At 37.0% G+C, this 23,728-nt stretch overlaps 1 protein-coding gene across 2 annotated transcripts in view; it reads right to left on the reverse strand.

Moving 5' to 3' along the window:
- Nucleotides 1–23,728, reverse strand: part of LOC130572353 (SAM and SH3 domain-containing protein 1-like) — a 519,165-nt gene that overhangs the window by 253,128 nt on the left and 242,309 nt on the right. The gene's annotated exons all lie outside the window — the stretch shown is intronic.

The following is a 23,728-nucleotide window of genomic DNA, read 5'->3' on the forward strand; positions in this document are numbered from 1 at the left end:
TGTATCAGGCAGTAACTCAAAGGAAAGGGACACAGTGACAGTTTTATGGTGYTCCGAATCATACCCAACTCCATGACAACTCAGGCATATTGTAGCAGAAAAGGAYCAGTGAGGAAGGGTTTCTGCTTCAGCTCTCATTCATGCTTAGCAGCATCGGTTTGCCACCCTCTGRGTTACAACTCATAGCCCAGGCCAGTGATGCTGATGATTTAGGGAATCTTATTCCACCAATAGGCACTGTCCACAATTTGGGTCCAAAATGAGCAAGGTGATACTTCACTAAAAACTGCCTAGTCTTGTGTTTGAAACATTAATGCCTAAGTGCAAATGAAAGGCTCTATAAAGCACAAAAGGAAAGAAAAAAAAACCACTTCCCTTTTCTTTTAAAGGTTTCAACGCTATGAAATAGCTCCTGTGAAAATATGCAAGCAAAGATGTAAGAGCTATTTAAAGTCCGATAAAGAACAAAGTAGTAAAGCAATTTAACTGTATAAAAAGAAGGCCATAAAAGAATACACCACTGAAAAGGATTATTTTTTTCTACTACATACTGATCACAATCACACAATGAATCATGATTTATAAAACAATTTTTGCAAATATGCTTTGTGCACTGGATTGTTCTAACAGGTCATGTTTTTTATATGACTTCAGAAACCTTTGATAATGACAAAATGTAATGTACAGACCTTGAGATTACTGCATAGTCATAAAACAAGGTGATTCCTCTTGCTTAAAATGAATTAGTCTTAGAAAGTCATTTTCCTCAAGATATAAGACATAGAACTGGCACAGATCCTACTGCTCAGTCTTTTGCCCTCTCTCCATAGCTCATTGCTCAGATGGAATTTCTGTTTTCATACAAAGTGACTGATGTGAACATATTTCCAGGCAACTTTTATAATATATTTTTCACACAACAACAAGGGATTCACTGGCAGCTGCATGTAGACTGAGTAGCTTAAAGGAAAACATCACAGAAAATGCCTTGTAATAGTAATTCTCATCTTGGCAAATCTGCCTCAAGACTCAATAATTACATCATATATACTGGCATCAAACTGTGGAGTATTTTTCATAAGCAGTATGTTAGACCTTAATGGCCAGCCTATTTTGTATTTTTGTAAGTATTTCAAAGGCAAGTCCTGCCTGACCAGCCTAGTGGCCTGCTTTGATGGACTGATTGCGTTGGTGGGCAAGGGAAGGGCTACACACGTCATTTATCTGGACATAAGGCCTTTGATGTGACCCCAAAAACATCCTTCTCCTTATCGTTAATCCCAAAACAATTTCTAATTTCAGAAAAACCTCTGCTCCTAAAAAAAATGGGAGATTCAGTGGAGATTTAAAAAACCAACATTCCCCCCCCCCCCAAACAAACAGACAAGAAAAAAAATACAAACAAACAAACACAAAAATTTCTTTGTTTTGCAAAAACATTTGTAAGTTTAACTTTGCTAAATTTTGACAACATACACTGAAACTCCTTGAGAATTTCTGTCAAGATTTTGATCTCTATTTTAGATCCTAAAACAAGCCCCAGATGTTTGAAATTAATAGTGCTATATGTGGAATCCCATTAGTACCTTGATTCTGTCAATTACAGTATTTCTAATGGAAGCCTTTTTATTAATAGCCAGTGTTAGACATTCATGCTTTCCGCCATTTTAAGTTATCATTTCATTGTTACAAATGCCATACATCATTGATCCCAGACCTAATAATTCTCAGGTTAACAATCATCAACTACATTAGCTAAGGAAGAGCAGTAATCATCAGAGAGCTGGAATTTCTTACCAACATAGTCACTCATTGCTTTTTAAAAGCATTAAGCATATACACAATGTTGATCTCAATGGGATGGAAGATAATGGAGATTTATATATATAAAAGACCAATGATCCAYTAGGTCATAGATTTTCTGGAACTAGTCCAACACAAGCTATCATTGTTTTCTATCTTAATTTAGCATACTTATTAATAGTTCTTTGTAGTCCATTACTTATATATCATAACAGAGCAATTAGACTCAAAGTCATTCCAGCCCRCACAAACAACTGTGACAATACACATATGTCACCAAACGACACAGATTTCTAAAAGGTGATTTGCCACTGACTATCTGGGCCTCTTTCTTACTCAGACATTACTCAGGTGATGTTGTGGGCACCTGCTTCAGCTTTTCCTTCCAAGGGGCAGTATGAATGAGGCAGCACACTTAGTGTCACCTTCTGCCAGGACCAGCTCCCCTGTTTGAGAAGCTGACTACTGCTCTCTGTCATGCCCTTGCCATTGTGCCATAAACCACCACCCTGATGGGCTGTGACTTAAGTCTTCTCTCCATTTAAGGACATAAACTGCACTTGTCCCCTTCTGTCCACACCCAATGCTCACATAAATCAGTCAGAGTGGCAGGGGTGCTCTATGTAGCCCAGGGGAGACCAATGTGCACACAGCAGGAGCACCCCCATTGACGGGTTTAATGTGAATGCTGTGAACTTGAGGCACTCTAGACCTTTTTATTCTACAAATCAGAGACCAATCTCTAACCAATGATCCATTATTGTGGGTTCAACTTGCAATTTTCTGTTTCAGCACACAACTTTCTAGCACCAAGCTGTGTAGCTTTGATAGTGTTGCACTAGAACCCGACAGCACTAAACTGTATTCTTACTACAAAAGGGATCCCCCACCAGCACAAGACTTTTTTTTTTTTTTACACTAAATCTGCAACTGTTTTTCTTACCCGTGTTGTACAGCAAATTTAAATTTGTTATTGCCTCTCTGYATTAAGAGTTCGTACGTGCTCAATTATTTATTTTCCTCTTCCAATTTAGCGTAATCAACATATTTTATATGTGGCATTTTTTCACAAGAAATAACCACTGAAAGCATTCACTTATTTTAGGGAGGGGTGCTAACAACAGGAACTGTGCTCAATAGATCCTGCTTCCTATAATCAGTGCACTGGAATTGATCATTCAGTAGTTTTACTGCCTTTCAGTTTTTCATCCGTCAAAGAGTATTTAAGTCAACTGAAATTTTATTTTCAAGTGATATTTCATAGGATCTCATAGCAAATGAAAAATTTAAAAATCTAGATMATTTTCCTTCCTAACCACAATAAGATGACCCAATGAAAGAACATAATGAAATAGAAACCTTTGCTTTTCCTCTGTGTGTCTCCCCCAGCTTCTTGGTGACTAAACAAAAGAATTAATTTCAAGCTTATAAATTAACCATACTAAGGACTATCCTTAAATTTATGGAAAGAACATTATGTAAAATACAGTGTTTGGCAACTTTTGACTTCTCACCTTTCAGTTACTTCTTAAATTGTCCAAATACAAGACTGCTACATTAATTTTACTGAAAGGTTTAACTTTGTTAAACCCATGCAAGAGTCCACAAAATTTCAACAGTAAATCCACCAATTCAACCCAAATATATTTCCAATGATCTGGTCTTATAATTATAGGTGTGTGTAACACCTGTAAACCTTGTTCCATGCAAAGAGTTTATACCTGTCCTAAAACAGAGATCAAGCATGGAAAACTCCAAACCAGAAATTGAAGTCTGGTAAAACTGTAAGATACAGGAAGCAGACTTTAATGATGGAAAGCATTAGCCAACCCTAGTTCCCTGCTAGCTTGCCTAAAATTATTCTGTCAGAAGAAATTTGCCTATTCTCCTTCAAGGCATATGCTTTAGGGAAGAAGAAACAATTATTTCATAAAATGCAATAACACCAGACCACATTTTGTGAGAGGATGAGATTACACTGCTTTAGAAGTATTGCAACATAGAGGCAATTATCTAACATCAAATTTGGTCTGAACATCAGTAGTTCTTACTTCTGAAAGGTAAAMTAGAATGTCAAAACTCCAAGTGATCAAACCTCAGATTTATAACTTTTCCAAGAGAAAAAACCTCATGCAATGTTCTCTTAATGCAATCATTAAAAACAGTTTTAAAAAAATCTTTCATTAAACAGAATTAAAAGACTGAGAGATTCTGAGCAAGCTYAGTTAGCCCTCCTTAGCCCTCACCAATCAGTTCTGTGAGTTGCCTCAAACTCCTGACAGATCTACCAACCAAGGAGTGACCAACTTCCCCTGGGACTTGTCCTTTATCATGGTGAAAGAAGAAAACAAAATACTATGGCTGTAAGATAATATGCTTTTCTGTGATGTTAACACTGACCAGAATATTCAAAGAGCAGTCACCTGACAGTAACTGAAGAACAGAACAATACATCTGCCTCATATACTAGGCAGGCACAAAAATATCTCACAAAAGGAAGTGGCTTGTAATACCATGTTCAACTATCAATATTTAAGGGAAAAAAGTGTCGTAGCAAATGTGTGACAATGCCCATCTAACCTCTTGAATTACCCAGCTCCTCCCTCATTTTGGATTCCTGTAATCCATATTTCAGAAAACTAAGAAAAGTATTTGCTTGTATTTTGTGACCCTTCTTGCCCTGCCTTGGTGCAGTACCATTTAAGCATATTTCTTTAAAACTGTTCCCTTTGTCCTAGTCTGTTCTTTTTCCGAAAGTGCTCCTTGAGTAAAATATTTTGGCTTGGAGACAGGTATGCATCTGCTCTTCCCCTGCTGTTGCCCCTATTTATAACCCAGGTGTTAGCAGCTGTGTTCTTGGAGTCATCAGCCACAGCCACCTTAAATAATCTGCAGGTCTACAAAAATACTGCTTCAGTATATTTGCTGCAAAGAGTGATGGGAGGGTGGACAGACTTTATTTCAGACTTGCTCTGTTTTACCAGCTAATTCTTCATTCTTCTAAAATGTCTCCAGGGAGGAATAAAATGCAAATCCTTTTTTTCTATAGACTGCAGATGACACTGCAACAGGAAAGAAAATACGATGAAAATCATGAATAAGTACTGTAATTGGAATGATCTCTGGAAGTTTATTCTTCCAGACACAAACAAATAATTTCATTTCATTTGTAAAAGGTCTACCTAACTGAAAAAAAAAAGTAAAATGCAAGATACAGTAACTTGCTTCAGGTTAACTAACTCTACAATTTCCTTTTTTCATAAGAAAGTTCTATATATACTAGAATTTTAATTGAAACCCACTAAGCTTTTAATATAAGTTAATGATATACAAGTATTTACAACTCTCAGGAAATCTGAGATTTATAATTTCCTGTTAAATGATCACTTGGCGATCCATCTCCATGTATATGGGTTCTCTTAAAATGCTGGATGTCTATAAGGGAAAAGTTAAATACTAGTATAAAAATGTCTGTAATAAAATCAAAAGCTCTGGATTTCCTGGTACTTTAATGCTGCCTCCGAAGTAATGGAAAAGTCATTTTCCAGCACTTGCTTCAAGGACTCTGCTAATAACATTTTTCACAAAGGACCTATCTTTTTAAAAATAATATATTGTGCATTTGTTCTAAAGTATTTAAAATCATGCAACTAAACTTGCTCAGAATCTCTCAGTCTTTTAATTCTGTTTAATGAAAGATTTTTTTAAAACTGTTTTTAATCGTAATTTCTACTGCAACTTGACATGCAGTTCAATAACAAGAATAGAATTACGAAGTTATTACTTTAATATCACCTATGACTCTTCTGTACTACCTACTTTGCCAGTCTGTCACCACGACTGAGCTTAAAAATTCATTTCTGGCCAAAACTGAAGACTTACTTGGTTGCTTCAAACGAATCACTGCCATCTAACCCTCATCACCATTTGACCATTGTGCCATTTGATGTTTAGATATTGCAAAGAAATAAAGGGGGGTTGTATAGTGACAAAATATACTGACACAGCTGAGCCTGGAAACATATCCAAATACTCAGAGCTTGTCTGGAATACAGACAGAAGSAAAGCAAGTATTAAACCAAAGTGCAGCAGTTCTTGTCAGCAGCAGTAGGCCTGTCCTGAGAGCTCTGCATAGAGGACACAGCCTACTMCCCATCCCATCACTGAAAGAGTCATTTGGCAGCTATATAAGAGCCTGCTCACTTTCAGCAGCCAATTATCTAAACRAAGTTTTATTTTGGAGACAGCAGTGGAGATCATGCTGAATGAATTTAAAAGAAAAAAAAATGTAGACTAGAAATATAATTAAAGGGATTTTTCAGTGAAGGCTGACTCTCATTTTTCAAGAGACAGCAATTTCTTTGAACTTCTTGCACTGAATACATAAATTTATTTCAAGACCAGCCCATGAGGCCTGAATCTAATCAAGATTTAAAGTCTTTGGGCCTGAGGACTGTGCTTTCTCAAAACCCCAAAATTATTCACAAGCTATGCTCTCTACTTTCAGAGACAAGAGATCCAGACTGTGTTTTGTCTTCCAGGAATTTTAATTGAAATTTAAGGGCCTTTGGATCTTCCTCATTCAATCTAGCCCACACATAGTGAAGGCACCTTCAAACATACTTTTCCCAATCAAAGCCTTCTATCATTGGACCTAAAAGATAAAACTGCAGGAGCCTAAAAATTTCTGCCTTCTGCCAAAGGAACTCTCTCCACTTGAGCTTCCTTTCCTCCAAACTACAGAAGACTGTTCCCATGACAAAAAAAAACGAGGCGTAGCTTTTCTAATTCTCTGGGGTACCAACACATTTACCCTGCAAATTTTTAAYTCCTTTAGTCTGAGAGRGTTAAAGAGAAGAATTACCCTGATRWCTCTTGACATTTTTAAAAACAATTTTYCTTTAAATGTCTCTCCATGTTTATTTGGCAGACTGAACTCCAAATGATTGCCATATATACCTGTCTAAAAAGATTTTGATGTTTTGCGTTCTATCTCAAGAAGAAAATAAACATTGATAAAGCATTTCAGAATTATCCTGTGATTATTTCTTAATTCTGTGTAATTGCTTCAGATGCATTTAGTTTTTTCCCCTTCATATAACTCAATAGCAACAGTATGAAATTATATAAGCAAGTGTTCTGATTTCCTGCTTGCATACTTCTTCCATTTTCTTCTAAAGTTCAGAAGTATTCAAGCATATATTTTCTACGCATGTAATCAGTCAAATTCATAGTATTTTCAGAAATTACCTCTGCATTTAAATGAATTGAATATGTAATAATATATATTTTTAATATCTAGATCTATCTATCTACAAAGGGATTTTGTTAGCCACATTTTCAATACAGAGGTAAACCAGAGGTCATGTCAGTAGTAGATTTATATAAACACTGTGAGAAAATAAACACCCAAAACTTTTTATGTACTATAAATACACATTAACTGATTTTTAGAAGTCACAGAATTTACTTATTTTTGCTCACAAATCGAAAAAATATTGCCATTTTATTTCTTCATGACAAAGCATACTGATGTAATAGAAAGGCTAAATTATTATTTACCTGCAGAGCCATAGGCTTCAAGTACACATAAGTTTTTAGCTTTGAGGGTAGCATACATATTCCACAAAGGATACTAGTCTGAATTATAGGCATGGATACCTTTATACTTTGAAGAATATAGAATTACATTTATGCATTTAGAATATACATTTATGCTCCAAATTAACTAAATTCAGATGGCATTCTTGCAAAATTCCTTACTCTCCTGATCAATCAGAGACTAAAAGCCCCGAGCCTAGGTTTTCAACATTTTCAAAGAGAAAAGTAACATGTTTCTAAAGTTTTTATGTTTGTAGACAAATGAAATATTAACTATGGATACAAAACAGATTTACATATACCTGTCAGACAGGTACAGCAAGYCAATACACCCAGACCTTCAACATAACTATGCATTGAAAAAGATAAACCTGAGAACAAGCATTTCTCTGCTTGCAGCCCCTGCACTGTTAGAATATCACTCCTGTCTGGCTGTATTTCCTACATATTTTAACTGCTCTAACAGATTCATTATTTTCTCAGTATTTCAGAAATGGGAAGCATGTGGTGGTAACATGACAGAGGCAGGGAAAGGTCTGAGATGGATAGCCACTCTTATTTTTGGTTCTACTAAGCTAATCAAAAAGTTACCTTGCAGTAATCAAAAAGTTTCTTTATCAAAAATCCTTCCAAAGATGTTCCTGAACTTTAAGGAAAAGGACGTTTGATATGCAACACWAAAAAAAAAAAAAAAACCACCCAGACAACCCACACAGAAAACCCTCTAATTTTATTAAGGTCGACATTACTAATATTTTCTACTAACATATTACCCTAAGACAGGAGGAAATTTCCCTGCCATTTAAGTCATCACACTAATGGTGATGTGTTGTTCTGACAATAATGATGTTTTCAAATGGGACAGAAGAAGGGTTGATGAGCCACAGAATTCCCTGCAAGCAGTGGGGGTTCACATGGCTCCACAGGCAGGAAGGGCCGGTAATATTTACAAATACAGTCAGTGATGTTCTGTGCTTACTTACTTTGAAGAAACTCTAAAAGCAAGTGCTATGTTAAAGAACCCGTGAACATTGACTGTAAAAATGTTTTGACATACCACGCTAACACTACAATTAGTTCCTTTAAGCCTGATTAGACAGCCTGTAGCTCCAGTCACAGAAAGGCACAGCTTTGACAAAGGTGGCCCTTGACCTAAGTGGCAGTCACAGCCTGAAACRCAAATGTGTGACACGAGAGAAGAAATCAGCAACAGGGAACCACACCCTGTACTGCCCCCCACTCCTTCTGCCAAAGCACACTTTTCCAGGCAAAGGTTTTCCTGGACATCAGACAAATAATTTCTTCCTAAGGAAGCAAGACTTGAGACCCTTCCAAGCCACTGAAATAACAGTGCAACATCCACCCAAACTGAAGGTGCTATTAATATCTCTAAATATGATACTTATTGCTATAGCATGGGAAATGACTCATTTGACTAATACTGCTCCACTGCGGATCAGCTAACTGACAGCCTTAGCAGGGCTTTAAAAGATGATTAAAATATACTGAATGCTTCAACATTTCTACAGCACATAGCAAGCAAAAAAAGAAGAAACACTCCAATGCAACATAACTTAATCCAGGGAGAGAAAATAGCTGGGAGTAGCAATACAGATTAGAATTTATTTTTAATGAGTATCATTGACTTTCAGACAGGTCAGAGAGGTAGTCTCTTCACTCTCTACTCTCCAGCTATTATCATGCTACATTTAGAGCTGCCTTAGGATGTGAAGGAGGACTGAAAATTCCCAAATTGTCAAGTTAAAAAATGRCAGGGCTCATAAGAAAAAATACAGGATATCTTAGGGAAAGCAATAATTATCARGTTTCTTAATAAAAGATATTCCACMCAAAGTTCATATTATAATAATTAATATTTTGAGAGAAAATGTCTGAGCAGAAAATCAGCATCATACAGCATAAATTAATCCATAGAAAACATGACCAGATTTKATAGCATTGTCAAATATTTGCTGGAAGCTGTTTATTGATTGAAGATGCATAATTAATACAAACAAGCACTGCAACTGCAATTCATCATTAATAATACAAACAGAATGAATCAATCTTTCTAGAAATGTAAAGCTTCATGCAATTGATTATTATTGAAGAACACTAGAAATGAAACATCCTTTAATACAAACACAATATTTGAAACAGTCTCTAGATGTATCCTGCATTCTAGTTAATTCTGTGTTCTGTTAACTCAGTCATCATTTGTGAGTAGCCCTCGAGTTTTCATTCCTGACAATGACATAAGGCAGAAAATAAAATGATGGGTCACACTGACTGTTGGCTGCATAATATATCTTTCAGATTGACCAGTACTTGTTTTAGTYGACTCTGTATGTGAAATGTGGTTGGTATCACGTACGTCCCCTTGGGCATCCATAAAGATTACTAACACCCACAAAGTTGTTGAGATTTGTTTTATGCTTGGCTGTCCCTGTGAAAGCTGGAGAGATATTGCAGAAAAAAAAAAAAAGCTATGTCTTAAGGATGTTGCCATGGTGAATTTAATTCTACATTTACATATTCACTGTGTGAGAAGACAGAATACTGGACAAAATCAGAATCTAATTTTCATAGACAGTTAAATGTTTGCATTTTACATTGTTGAGGTTCTTAGCTGAAGAATCTGGTTCTTATTTGTAGACGAGAGATAGAACCAAACTTCTTAGCTGTGGATCCAAGCAGACACTGTATTTTGAACCAATTAGTATCCAGAGAAGCATGTCTGAAGATTCCAGATAGATCAGGCAAATAAACTGCTATTTTAAACTTAATCTATTTGCCTTAGTTCTAGACRTCCTACTACTCAAACTTTTTTATTCTTTTTGTCAAAAAACTCCAGAAAAACTAATCTATAAATGAGGATAATGATATCAGGTTTTAATATCATATATGTAGTGATAAAACAACTTAGAATACTCACAAGGATATTGTTCTATTTGAATTGAATAATGTGAGATAAAGTGGGTACAGGGACKGTGTACAAGGAATGAACAGAAGACCAAAAAGATTAAACAGAGACCAGGAAGAAAACCTTCACGACATCTCCAGGTTCCTAAAAGATAAATTTGCTGACCTTAACAAAACTACATTAACACTGCTTTTTTTTGCATGTTATTATATAATTTTGGTTTACTCAATGTCCATATGTACATATATGTTCCCCAACAAACACACCCYCACACTGTCATTTCATAATGCATTTTTTATTAWTTCTGTTTCACTTGCACCTGGAACATTTTGTTTTATGCATCCACCAGGTGCAAGATGAACAGCAGATTACAAATCACTGCACTATCACAGCATTTAAAGCAAGCACATATGTGTTTATGGTATACTGCATTATGAGCATGTTGTGCAGAGGCAGTGAAAACTGGTACAGTACCAATGTTCTTGGAGAAAGCCTTTACTGTCACCATTTTCTCCTCCTTCAGCTCACCTTGAGCTGATGCCACCATTGCTGCATTCAATWCCACAAAGCAATAGAGAGAGGGGCACCTATCACTGGCCTATTTGTGAATTTTTGGTGCACAGATGCTCACTGACATGTAAAACATCAAATTTTATAAAACTGATTTTGAAAGGGGCCTCTAGGTGTAACTATAATACAAAATAAAAATCATTTTTCCTCCATTCTTGATGAAGATAGGTCAGAGTTGTTGATAAATCCTCTGGGGCTTTGCATATAAAGTAATATGAATATCAAATCAATTCCTCTCCTTTACTACTATTGTTAAAAAAAAGAAGTGKTTTTTTATGTCTTTCCCTTTAACGACAACATCAAAGAACTAAGGAAAACAAATTTTGCATTAGGAAGGCTGTGTCGAAAAACATTTCACTTCAAACAAGGCACCACACAGAGCTGACAAGATGAGAGATTTAAACACTAATTAGCATCAATTTCTTTATTGAATTATAATTTCAAGAAAATATTGTGTGACCCCCTGATTTAAATACTGTTTCCCCTTCAAACACGTTTCTCATTGCCAAATTGGGTTCTCAGATTTATAGGCATRGATTGTACATTTTGAAAGTTAGATTCTTACAGATTAGCCTGTTTCCACATTTATAACCAAAGGCTGCCAGGACTGTAATCATAGTATGCATATTAAAAACCAGAACTGTTACATAGTGTGCAAGGTGCTATATCTATATCACACTTCTAYGTGAGGAACAACTTCTTCATACATGCTGAATGGGCAGCAGAAGAGTTGTAGTCATTACTCTCTTTTAACTACAAGTCCCACCTGACATGCTCTGGACTCCAAACTTCTCCAAGAGGGCTTTACAGTAATAGCAAAACTGCACATGAGTGGCTTCTCTTTCATACAGACACCACAATCACCCATTTGCCTGAATGATCACACAGATGTGGAGATTTGTAAAAGCATTACAGGTTAATTCACACCTACCTCATATAAATCCTCTCCTTTAATATTAATGTGTGAAACACATGAAACTCAGATTTCATAGATGAATGAACTCAAGAAGTGGGAGCTATGAATGCTTATTTCTGTACAGCTTTCCCACATGTAACAAGAAAGGAGATTTATGCGAGGTAGATGAAAACAGACCTGGAATAACTTCCTGATAGAGGGCCATTGACTGAGTGAATGCTGAAGTCTCAATTAATAAGGATTATAARGTATGTTGTGACTGAGATGCCAGAACATCAGAAAGGCACCCAGGGGACTAGCTCACCTCTATCCTAATGAGCTTTCCTTGACAAAGAAGAAATATGATGATACGGGCAGTCTATATATAATTTATGAATTCTTAGCACCATTATGATGTTGACATGTRTTTTGCTTTAAGGAGTGTAAGGAGTGTGTGTCCGTGGGAAAGRGGGCTGTAACACGTCTCTGTGGGAAGCAGCCTCAGGTGAAGTGATTATCTCTTTAACAGTGCTGGGCTGACCCCAGGGTGGGAGGCTAAACAAGCTGCCACGGTGGGCACAGTTTGTGCAAAGGAGTGCTGAAGGGATCGATGAAATCATCATAGCAATGAAMAAACCGAGCCCCTAAAGAGCATAGGCACAACACAGAAAGGGCAGAGCCCTCTTTCCTAGCAGGTGGAGTCCTGTCTAAGTACAGGGTCAGACAAAGGGGGAAAGCAAGTGGGTTTAAAACRGAGCAGTTCTGAAGGACCTTGAGGCAACTGAGAAAATACATTAAAGGGATTCCTACTTTTGCACTTGTGCAAATTATGAGTTACATTCTAATCCAATGCAATGTAAACCTAGCTATAAGCTATACCCTGTCAAGAAACCCTAAACAGATAAATTGTAGATACAGAGCATTCAGGGGGCAGAGCACAAGTGGTTTCCAGGTTATCCAGAAAACATAGTTCCCATGAAAGGAAGGCAAGACTCTGTACTCAGCAAACATGCAACTACRGACCAAACAAAAATAAAAATAGAGGGAAAGAACGGATTCTGTCCCCTCATATGCCAAGAGAAAATTCAGAGCACAACAGTGAATGTGAAGATCCAACAAACCAACAAACTAATGGCAAGGAGTTCCTGCAGGACTGAGAGAACTTCTAAACTTTGAAGGCATAACACAGTGCTCCTGCCAGGAAACACTGGCAACAGGAATAATAAAGACATAGCCATAACTAGCTTTCAAAACATAAACAACTTGTCTTCCTGCAAGAAAACTGGGCCAAATTTGTATCTCAATGACTTTAAGAAAAGAAAAACTAACAAGCACAGCATAAACCAGAAACCAAAGTACAAGTTCTTTGTTGATCTCCCTRTGTGCTAAAATGAATATTTGAAGTTTATAGGAAGAAGTAAATGAAAGATTTACCAGATAAATATCCAGTGCAGAAAATCAACTTTCAACATAAAACACCTCATATATTTCATATATACTAAGCAACAAATTCTGAGCTGAATTACACCAGCACACCCTAGTTTGTTTATTCAGAGGCATAAGAATATCTCCCTAGATTAATATTCAGAGTAAGATACATAGAGAGATATGGGGATTGCTGTCCCTTCCCTAATCCTCTTGCCTTACCAGCTGGTAGTATGCCTTTGATGCTCAATGTCTTTTAATCACAGAATGTTTTCTATMCTGTGTTGAAGGTGTGTCTGGCTTTTTAAACTAGTGATCAGCAAAAACAATTAGAAGACTGTTTACCACACCAYACAAAATGCTCAAATGATACAGCAAAGCACAGGCCTCAGAGATATAAGGATTATTTCAAATTAAACAATCGTGATTCTTTCTCTGCAATTTATATAGCTGCATTGTGTGTTAGAATATTGAAAGTCTAGATCAGTACTTTGGTTTTATTGAGCTTTAGGAYATCTCAAGTGATGCCTCTGTGACTTGTTTCAAAATATGCAAGTTCAGTTTTGCTGAATGATATAATGGTTCTGTTCTCTGATTCATTAGGAGGCAATGAAAAAAAAAAAGAGCCAAATAAAAATGCTTTGAATAATTTCAAGTGTAAAAGAACAGATAGAAAACAAGACAGTTGGCATTGTGCCACAACTGTCGCAGAGGACTTACCCTTCTAAAATTATCATGAATGTTTAGACTTGCAAGGAGACCTATTAGAAAACMCTCCATATCTGGATGAGCTGGTTTAGGCTGGGAGAGAGTTAATTTTTCTTCATGCAGCAGCTTTTATGGGGCTGTATTTSTGCTGGAAGAAATGTTTAAAATTCAGAGATATTTCCATCTGTGCTTACCCAGAGTCAAGGCCTTTCCTGCCTGTCAGCCAACCCCACCAGCAAGGAGGCTGGGGGTGAGCAAGGAGCTGGGAGGGGAGGAGGGAGTGAGTGTCTTTCTGGAGCTTATTTGCCAGCTGGGATTGAGATACAACATGGGAGTGTGAATGGCCACGATGCATTTAAACTATTTTTCAACTGACAATWGAAGGGTTTGCTGAAAATCTAAGCTGTTTTTGCAAAATCACCTTGACTTTCAAAACTAAGTTTCACCCTGCTCTTGTTTTTGAGGGAAGGAAAAAGAAAGAATCCCAAACACCTCCTCCRTGTATTACAGAGGATGATTTTAGTGTTAGAGACTGCTGAGACAGACAGAAAAATGCAGGCATCCCCTATGAAGTTAAACCCACACTATTTATGTTCAGCTTTCAGTGAACCTCTAACAAATTTTATGCCTAAATGTTCCTGATTTATCCCAGAAATCACATGTAACAGCACTATCATTTAGTGAGCAATGACTGAGAAACCCCAAGAAAATGCTCYTATCATGTCTTCATGGAGTGGCAACACAGTTTGAGGAAATTAATATGGAAAGCTTAGTACAATGTCTGCTTTTACTTTCCAGAGCTAGTTCATACCCCTTAGAAGGTATGAACTCCAGCACTAAATGAATACCAAAATATCCATGGAAGGTGACTTCTTCCACTACTACAAAGTGGTTTAGTTGACACTCATATTTTCCCTGAGTCATGAAAATGGATGATGAGAGACTGCACACTACCCTGGATGGAGAGGACGGGTCAGGCTGTCAGGGCAAAATGCAGCCACATGGTGCTAATGCCCAGCACCCGGGATTGTAGATGAATAACGAGGCTCAGCTTGCACACATAATTCCCTGATTCTTCTCTTCCCAYAGGCATACAAATCAAGTGGAAATTTCTTAAAATTACTGCAATTTTCTGATTCTTAAGATTGCCTTTGTGGTATTATAAAGCCTATGCTGCCCGCTGAGTAGAAACTCTTGCAGTTATTTTTCAAGTTTGATGGGTGTGCTTTTTGGGTATTTGGTTGAGCTKYTGTTTTGGTTTTGTTTGTTTGCTCCTTTTTGGTTTGTTTGGGTTTTCTTTTCAATTTAATAAAATACAGTCAGCCATATAAAACTCACTTTACTTAACACAAAGGGTAGTAAGTATGAGGAACGTATCAAGATCTGCTTTCAGAGCTGGAAATACAAATAAATGAACACTTCAATGTGATATTTTGCTTTCATATGTTAGTTTCAGATTCACAGCTGATGCCATATAGTTGAAACTTAAATAAGACATAAAAAGGTTAAAAAATACAGACTCCACTGAATAAAAGCCAACATACACTTCTGGTTAAGCTACACAAGATAATAAAAAAATTGACATAAAAAAATCCCTCATTCAGGCCTTTCAAAATACTTGTCATTAAAAGATGGTTTGTTGAAACTTCAGACAGGCGAAACGTATGCCACATTTTGAGTGAATGAATTACCTTTCCAGGGTTGCAATTACAGCTGTACTTAGTCGTCATAGCAACCTGGTAACATATAGATGTTGTCACATGAAGACATCAAGGGACAGACAACGATTTTCAAATCATTGCATACCAAGTGTCATTTTCCATGGGTATATCTGTGCTCAGTTAGGAAAAAAAATTTAAAATAGAAAACTAACATTTTAAAAAATGTTTAAATAGCATCCAAATTGCTATACCAATATCCCATTTTGCAGAGCTATTTTAGCATCCTTAGATTAGTGTCTGCTTTTTCTTCCTTTTTTTTCCCCAGTTAACATGTTCCAAAAATATAAGTACGACATGGGGAGTWGAAAGGAAAAGAGGCAAAGAGGTCAGGATCAGCAATGAAGGTTACCATGCTTTGGTGGCTACAGAGTCCTGCTATTATCCTCCCCCTTTTCTTCCTGTTTTAATTGTCCTGCTATCTTGACATGGGTATTTTCAGTCAGATGCTCTTTTTGACCTGTGCTTCAATTACTTTTGAGCCAGCAAAAGGAAAAATGAATCTATACTAAACATCATTGTTGAGCATGCCCCAAAGATGTGAGGCTCTGCAAATACTCCAGCTGTGATCTATTTGTAAAGGTTGAACCAGAATCCAGAAAGCATCCAGCTTTCTSTTCTTTTCAACAGAGAGCTCATATTGTGGTGCTGCCATCTATACTGCTATTTTTACTGCTACTGACCAAAGTGGMTTTGCTTTGTTTTATATTAAGGTTTACAGCAAAGGTTTTCTGAGTTGCTGTTCAGTTTTATTTATATGGGCTACTCATAATGCTGCTCATTAATGCCACACCATGTCATACCACTTTGAAGTGGACCAAGCAYGAAGAAAGGCTTGTGCACCCTTCCCCCTAATCCAAGTCCATCCAAGTGTTTGTGCTGTAACAAGACAGAGGCATGATTCCAATTTAAAATTTGCCTGAATACCAAATAGCCTGTGCAAGCACAGAGGACCCAACCAAACTGGATTCAAGACAAATTTATTCTTTCAGAGCTTTTCAACAAATTGGTACAGAAATAGATTGTTTACAATGTACATGGTTGAGAYGTTTTTGATCTAGCACTAAACTCTTTCAAACCCCAAATTCACCTCCTTTTCAATCCCCACCTTACTACAAATCTGTCTTGTACCCACAGAACAAAACTGGACACTAAAAATGCAAAGTGGAAGTGGAAATTCATGTAACTCATTAGTTAAGAGTAGTTTGAAGTTACTACACTTAATGCATGCAGATTTGTCAAGACAAATGTCAACATGAGCTTGCTTTGGTTTGTTTGCYATATTAATTTTAAATTAACTCAAAAGGATTTTACTCTGTATTGAGGCTTAGGAACGGTATTAGTGTTCCCATCAAAATGAAAGACCACAAGCCTCTCTGCTCCACTTCCCACCCCTTTTGGTGAGACAGAGACAAAAGGCAGAGATTCCAAGCTGATGKAAGAATTTTTGGAAACAGCAATGAGAYAAGCAAATGAACAGTATCAGCAACATTCATAATGAAAGTATASAAAAAAGTGGGTAATTTACATATAAAAAAATCATCACTGACCTACTGACCAATACTGTACAGCTCCTGAGACAAAGAGAAAAATGGACCCCAGATACTCTGTTTTTTCCCCAAGCCCGAGATAAGGAAAAACCAATGGTGGACAAACATTCCAGTCAGGACCAGCATTAATTACCCGCSGTTCCATTTGCCACTTGCTCCCCCAGAAAAGGAACAGCCCTGTCATTCTGGGAAGTGAGCGTCCCTTTCCTCCACTCTGGCCATGACATAAGATGGTACCAAATAGAGAAATAACTTGGCCATGCCCATCAGCTCCAGGTTCCTCTCCCTCAAGACCACCGCAAAAAACCAGCCCTCTTGTTGGCTGAAACTCTTATTTCTAAACACTTTCAGTAACCTGAATGACTAAACAGAGAACTTTCTCCCCTCTGCATAGGAAGAAACAGTGCCCAYATCAAAGAGTAAAAAAAAAAAGGTTAATAAAAAATTAAGTAAATGCATACAAGTACTCACCAGAAAACAATTTATTCTAATGGGAAATAGTTTTAGTCAGCACTTGTAAAGAAAGCTTAGATTTTTCAGAGTATTTAGAAATTTCTCCTGAAAATTATATGTTGAATTACACAGTGAGATAGCTGGTGTTTGTGCTTTCAGATTTTCACTGCTAGAGCATTGAAGAAGGATCATCAAGAAAGGTAAGCAGTGCTCCACCATACATCTTTTCAAAATTAGGACTCAATATTTTTCTTGTCTTCATGTCCTAACCAAATGCTTCAGAAAAAGACACTACTCTTACTGCTAAATTTTATCACCTCTCAAGCTTGTAGAAATGACAACACTGATAAACTGAAATAGTGAACGTTTTTTACTTCTCTTGGGTAAAGATAATCTTCTTAGTTCAACTTCACACAAGAGAWGGAAAATAAAAAGTAATCTAAGGAAACCTCCAAGCCCAGGTATCTCACTGTGGGGTAATCATAATCAAAAAGTGTCCATTCCTTAGCAAATACTGCATAAGAGAAAAAAGAAAGCATATTGGAAGAATATATGCATGTGTATATAATGAAAGGAGTAGAGCTCTTTTATTAGCACTAGTTCTATATTTGGTCTGCAGCGGCATTTGAAAATTGCCTKTAAAATTAAATTATATTATTAGGGATTTTATTGACACTCAGAGAATTAAATACATAATCTTGTCAATAACTAGAAATTCCAATACGAAAAGTCCTTCYATCTTTTAATAATGAATGCTAATTAAGTCAGATGTCTATCTTTTTTAAAATATTTTACTGGAACKCATACCTGTATCAGTTCTTTTATAGTTCTGATTTGAAAAGAAATAAAACCAAGAAAAATGGAATGAAACATTGGTTGGAATGAAGCATATACTTATTTATGATCTTAACATGAAGACAATTTACATCAATCCTGGCCAAGTTGTGCATTTGCCAATAAAAGGAGTTATGGGTGTCTGACAACCCAAGTCTAGCCTCAAAGAACCTCATTTTGCACAAAGGTCGAAATTCCCAACAGGTTATAATGGCTGCAGTGATCTACAAGATGTCTGTGTGAGGAGTCAGTTAAGACTTTCTGTCCTTCCATAGTCAATCAAAGTTCATTGTCAACCTGCAGGTCTCTCAGATTGCTTTTATCGCTTACATCACGTGAGGCACAGCTACTCTCCYAGCAGGTAAAACAGCATTTCTAAACACTTAACAAGGTTTCTTAATTTCTTTCCATCAGGAATTTTAAGAGGTGACACCAATGTCTTTGAAAGCAAGGAACTTYTGCATACTAGCACATTTTAGTCACACGCTAAGTTTTAATATACAAAACAGGAGAAATGGTAGACCTACTACAAATCTCTGTCCCAAGCTGTGTGACACAGAGGAAACATAGCTGATTAAGAGGGTCTTATACATTYCAAGTGGAATAAAAAATTATCATCCTGTACCAAAGGAGTAAAGGTAAAATATTGCTCAACCSCTCTGATTTTTCTGAAATAAGTGGGTGCTAAAAAGTTATGCATGTAAAAAGGAAACAACTAAGGTCGAACCAGAGCACAGGCTAGGAGCTCTAGGAAAGGACTAGAAAGTCCCTACTCCTGTCACTCCAACCATTTACGTAAATAAGAAAAATACATACCAAAATGTTCTCAAGTATAAAATAAGCTAAGATTTTAGCAAACCTCCTTCTGTGCTCTTTTAGAAATAATCTCTCCTTTCRGTTTGACTTCAGAAACATTTCAGAATATGTTTTATGAAATCAGGACACCAAGCACCTAAACAATTTGCAAAAGATATCTAAAACTTGAAAATTCTTCTTTGTAAACCCTTTTTCTGCTAGGAATAAACAAACAAAAAAMCCAGTAACTTTAGCTTTCAAATGCTGTTAAGTTTGAATATAATTAACTGTTTCAGTCTTAAAATGTTTATCTCAGCTTTGACAGTAATCAATTCAGAAGAAATTATGAGGTAAGAACATCTACAAAGAAATTCACACARTAAATGACAGCAGTACTATTCCCACCCTTAAGACACATATATACACACATGTACATATGCATGGGAATAGTTTATAGAAAGAAGGAAACATTTCCAAAACTGATTAAATCCTTGAATTATTTAGATTGGAAAAGACTTCTAAAAGCATTGAGTCCAACCATTAATGAAGCACTGCCAAGTCCACCACTAAACTATGTCCCTAAGTGCCACATCTACACATCTTTCAAATGTGCCCTGAATTATGAACCTGCAGGATCTTGCAGAAAACTAAARACATGTTTTTAAACAAGGAAGGAATTCATATAAGGGACTACAGAATTTCCAGCTCCTTGGACTGAGCACCTAACTTTGTGCTATGGTCCCCACTTCCCTCTGTAAAAATATTACACTTGCCTATCTCAGAGCTGTATACAAGATTAACGAAATGCTTTCAAAATATATCCAGGTGAAATGAAACTGATTGTTGTGTAAGTAATGTTTATTTAGTATTTCTAAACATGATATTCTCCACTTTGTTCATGCATCAGAAACACCTACAGCTGTCATCTCTTCTCAGACTGCTGAGCGAGATCAAACACATTATCATGTCATCAGGAGTTGTGAATAATTCAAGTCCCTAWGTCAAGTTTAAAGTTATCTTTCAAGGTAGAGGTGGCATTGGGATGAGCCAAACTCAAGTCTCTGAAGTGTCACTTCAGTGATCAGTAGCAGCTCAGGGAGAATCCACAAAAGAAATGAGACTTATGAGGGGGCGATTCAAATTAGGACCTTGGCACTTGGCAGAAAAGAGAACTGGTCTTGTAACTCCACAAGCAAACAGCACTTATTGGCATGAGCAGGAGAAGCCAGCAAGGGTAAACGACATCTCTTTCCTCAATACACATTTAGAATTTCAACACCTTAATTTTCTATTAACACCTTTTCTTGTCAGTAATTTTCTTCAGCTTTTATTCATTTCCTCATCCAAGCCACACTGTGACTTTTGGAAGGCACCGGGGTCTCTGGTGTGATTTACAAAGACATMTTGGCATAGGAAGTTACAAATCATCTACATAAGGCTCAGAAGCATTTACAAGAAGCATTCCATTTGTCAAAGCACCTACAGGACTCATTTGAAGTCAGGTGAACTAATAAACCTCAGAAAAGCAGCCACCAAGAGAGCATTCTGTTTCACTAAAAGCATTTGTAGCCTTTGCTCACATCCCCCACCAAAACATACACACTTTTAACCTACTGGCTCTTATCTCGCTCTCTACTATAATAAATCAGAGGCTGGAAAAGCTAGTGGAGAGCAGAACAATAGGGTTGAAAATCATGACCTTTGTGTGTAGTAATTGAAAACCACAGAGAGTTCAGAGTGCAGAATGGACTTTCGGACACATCTATGCTGGGAGCTTTGAAGCCTGAAATTATCCTCTCTTATAACTCCAGGCTTACRTAGCAGTGTTGTCAAATTGTAAACTGGAGGCAGGTTAAATAATTATAGTTCACAGGCTCAGTATGCAATTACAAAATCAAAGATACCTTATATATCTTATTTAGCGGAACTTTTTTTTTTCTTCCCCTGGGACAGCCAATATTTGTACCACCTGTTAGGATGTATCAGTTGTAGAAGCGTACAGAGCAGCTACTGAGACTGCAGTATTTGTAAACAGCTTCAGAGGGCAGCTGTCTTTCCACACCAATGCTCCCACCATTACACTATGCAGACAGAAATAATATTAGAAAGATTTAAAAAAAAAACCAAAAAAACCAAATTCCGAGTGTAGTTAAGGACCAGAGTAACAATCAGAGGATTTAAACCATAACTCTCTGTTACCACTTTACCCTAACTTTGTTCACCCGTAAAGTACTGCACTATTGCCCAGGCACAGTTACATCACTCAGCAATGAAAAACTCCTGATGCTGGAACTTCCACCTTTGCCACCACAAGTGAAACAACAGCATCAGTGGCTTCTGACTCTGGTTCAACTCACTAATGTATTCCCTAAGATCACAGAATCCCAGAGATCTGAAATCATCGAGTCCAACCTATGACCTAACACAACCGTGTCACCTAGACCACAGCACTGAGGGCCATGTCTATCCTTTTCTTAAACACTTCGCAGGATAGGGACTCCAGCACCTCCCTGTGCAGCCCATTCCAACGCCTAATCACCCTTTCAGAAAAAGATCCTTCCTAATATCCAACCTAAACCTCTCTTGGCCCAATTTTAGACTGCATCCTCGCGTCCTGTCATTGGTTACCTGGGAGAAGAGGCTGAACCCCACTTGGTTACACTCTCAGGGAATTGCAGAGAGTGACCAAGGTCACCCCTCAGTTTCCTCTTTTCCAGGCTAAACAACTCCAGCTTCCTCAGCTTCTCCTCACAGAACATCCACTCCAAACCCCTCACCAGCTTTGTTTCCTTTCTCTGAATTCAAGTTAAAAAAAACCCCCCACAATCGTCTTTGCAATCACACAATTAGAAACTCACAATCACTTTGCCTGTTACGCCTTTCAGTTTAAATATGTTATCAGTTCTTGTCTTTGGAAGAAATGTTGTCTGACTGCAACAAGTCAATCTATCACCAGAAACGCTGAATGCTTTTTTTTTTTTTTTTAATGATTTTTCATCATAATAAATTCCCTTCAATTGAAAAGACAATCTTAGGCAAAGTAAATGCTCCCAAGGAAGTCTTTTCTCTTCCCTGCTGTTCACCAGGAGGGTGCTAAATTTTTCACCTGAACATTTCTATCTATAGGAAGCACTGCTAAGCTCCACTTYCTAAAAACTTAAAAAAAATAAAATGAAAGCTATTAAATTGCAGACAAACTTACTGCAAGGGAATGAAAAAGCCAATAGATAAATAAATAAAACAAAAAAAATACAGCATTTCAGAATTAAATTACAAAATGAAAGCAATGTGAAGCTGTATCTCTTCACACTAAAACAAAATAAGTTTGATTTTAAAAACTGCTATCTTTCCATTTGAGTGGCAATGAACTTCCCACCTGCAATCYCCCTTACTCTTTTTTTTCAAACACATAACTTCTCATGAACAGTTTGGGGAAGATGTCACATCATAAAATAGTGTTATAATGTACAATTACCTAATTAAGAGCTTCATTAACACATCAATAAAAAAGCATGTTACCCTGGTTTAGAAATCAATTTAAAATGTCTGAAATGGATGAAAATCCATGGTAGCACCAATAAAGTCAGTGCTAAATTTTGAATTCTGTAAGTTAAATCCAGAGTCAGTAGTGGAGAAATATGATTAATAAGGCTTATTATAGACAGTAAGTCTATATAGTAAGTCTGCAGTAGTAAAAATCATATGTAACCTCTTCAACCACAGACTGCAAGAATATTTCTCTTGATCATCCTGCACCACAAAACCTAGTCATACTTATCCCCATTAGCTTTCCTAGCCATGACACTTTTAGCTGGAATTATTTTCCTCTCCCAAGGGGAAATACCTTTTCCCCCATCTTWACCTTTCCTAGTAAAAGCCAACAAGCCCGTTGTTTCAGACCAAGAAAACCATCAGGAACAGAGCTGTACAAATATGCTGCCCATCCTATTGAGATGCATCTGTGAATTCACTTTTGACAGACAAAGCTGATTTTATGTCTCTCTGTGCTCTCCTTATGCATAGCAGTATTTGTTTACATGTGAAGACCACAGCACAGCACTAACCTAATTTAGGCTTCTATAACGCCAAGCTCAGATAACAAACAGTTGTCTCCACATCACCATCTTAGCACCAGTAGATTTATGCCTCAAGACCTAAGAGCAGGCTCTAAATCAGCTCTGCCTCCATACTACCTATACTCAGCAATTGCATTCAATGTTGCTTGTTAAATTATCTGAAGCAATTTTGATTACAAATKATTATACAAGTGTAATGCTAGACCAGAGCATACTGCCTGTAAAGTGCAGCATGTTTATGAACACCTTGTGAACAACAGGAAAGCTGGAAAACTACAGAAACAAAAATCCCTCACTTATGCATAAAACCTGGGTGGACTTGTTTCTCTTAGCACAAAAAACAAAGTAACAGAAAATCAGTATAAAAACACAAAATC

This window comes from Malurus melanocephalus, unplaced genomic scaffold (assembly GCF_030028575.1).
Source record: "Malurus melanocephalus ecotype Western Australia unplaced genomic scaffold, MMel_1.1 scaffold_33, whole genome shotgun sequence".
In the NCBI taxonomy this organism is placed as follows: domain Eukaryota; kingdom Metazoa; phylum Chordata; class Aves; order Passeriformes; family Maluridae; genus Malurus; species Malurus melanocephalus.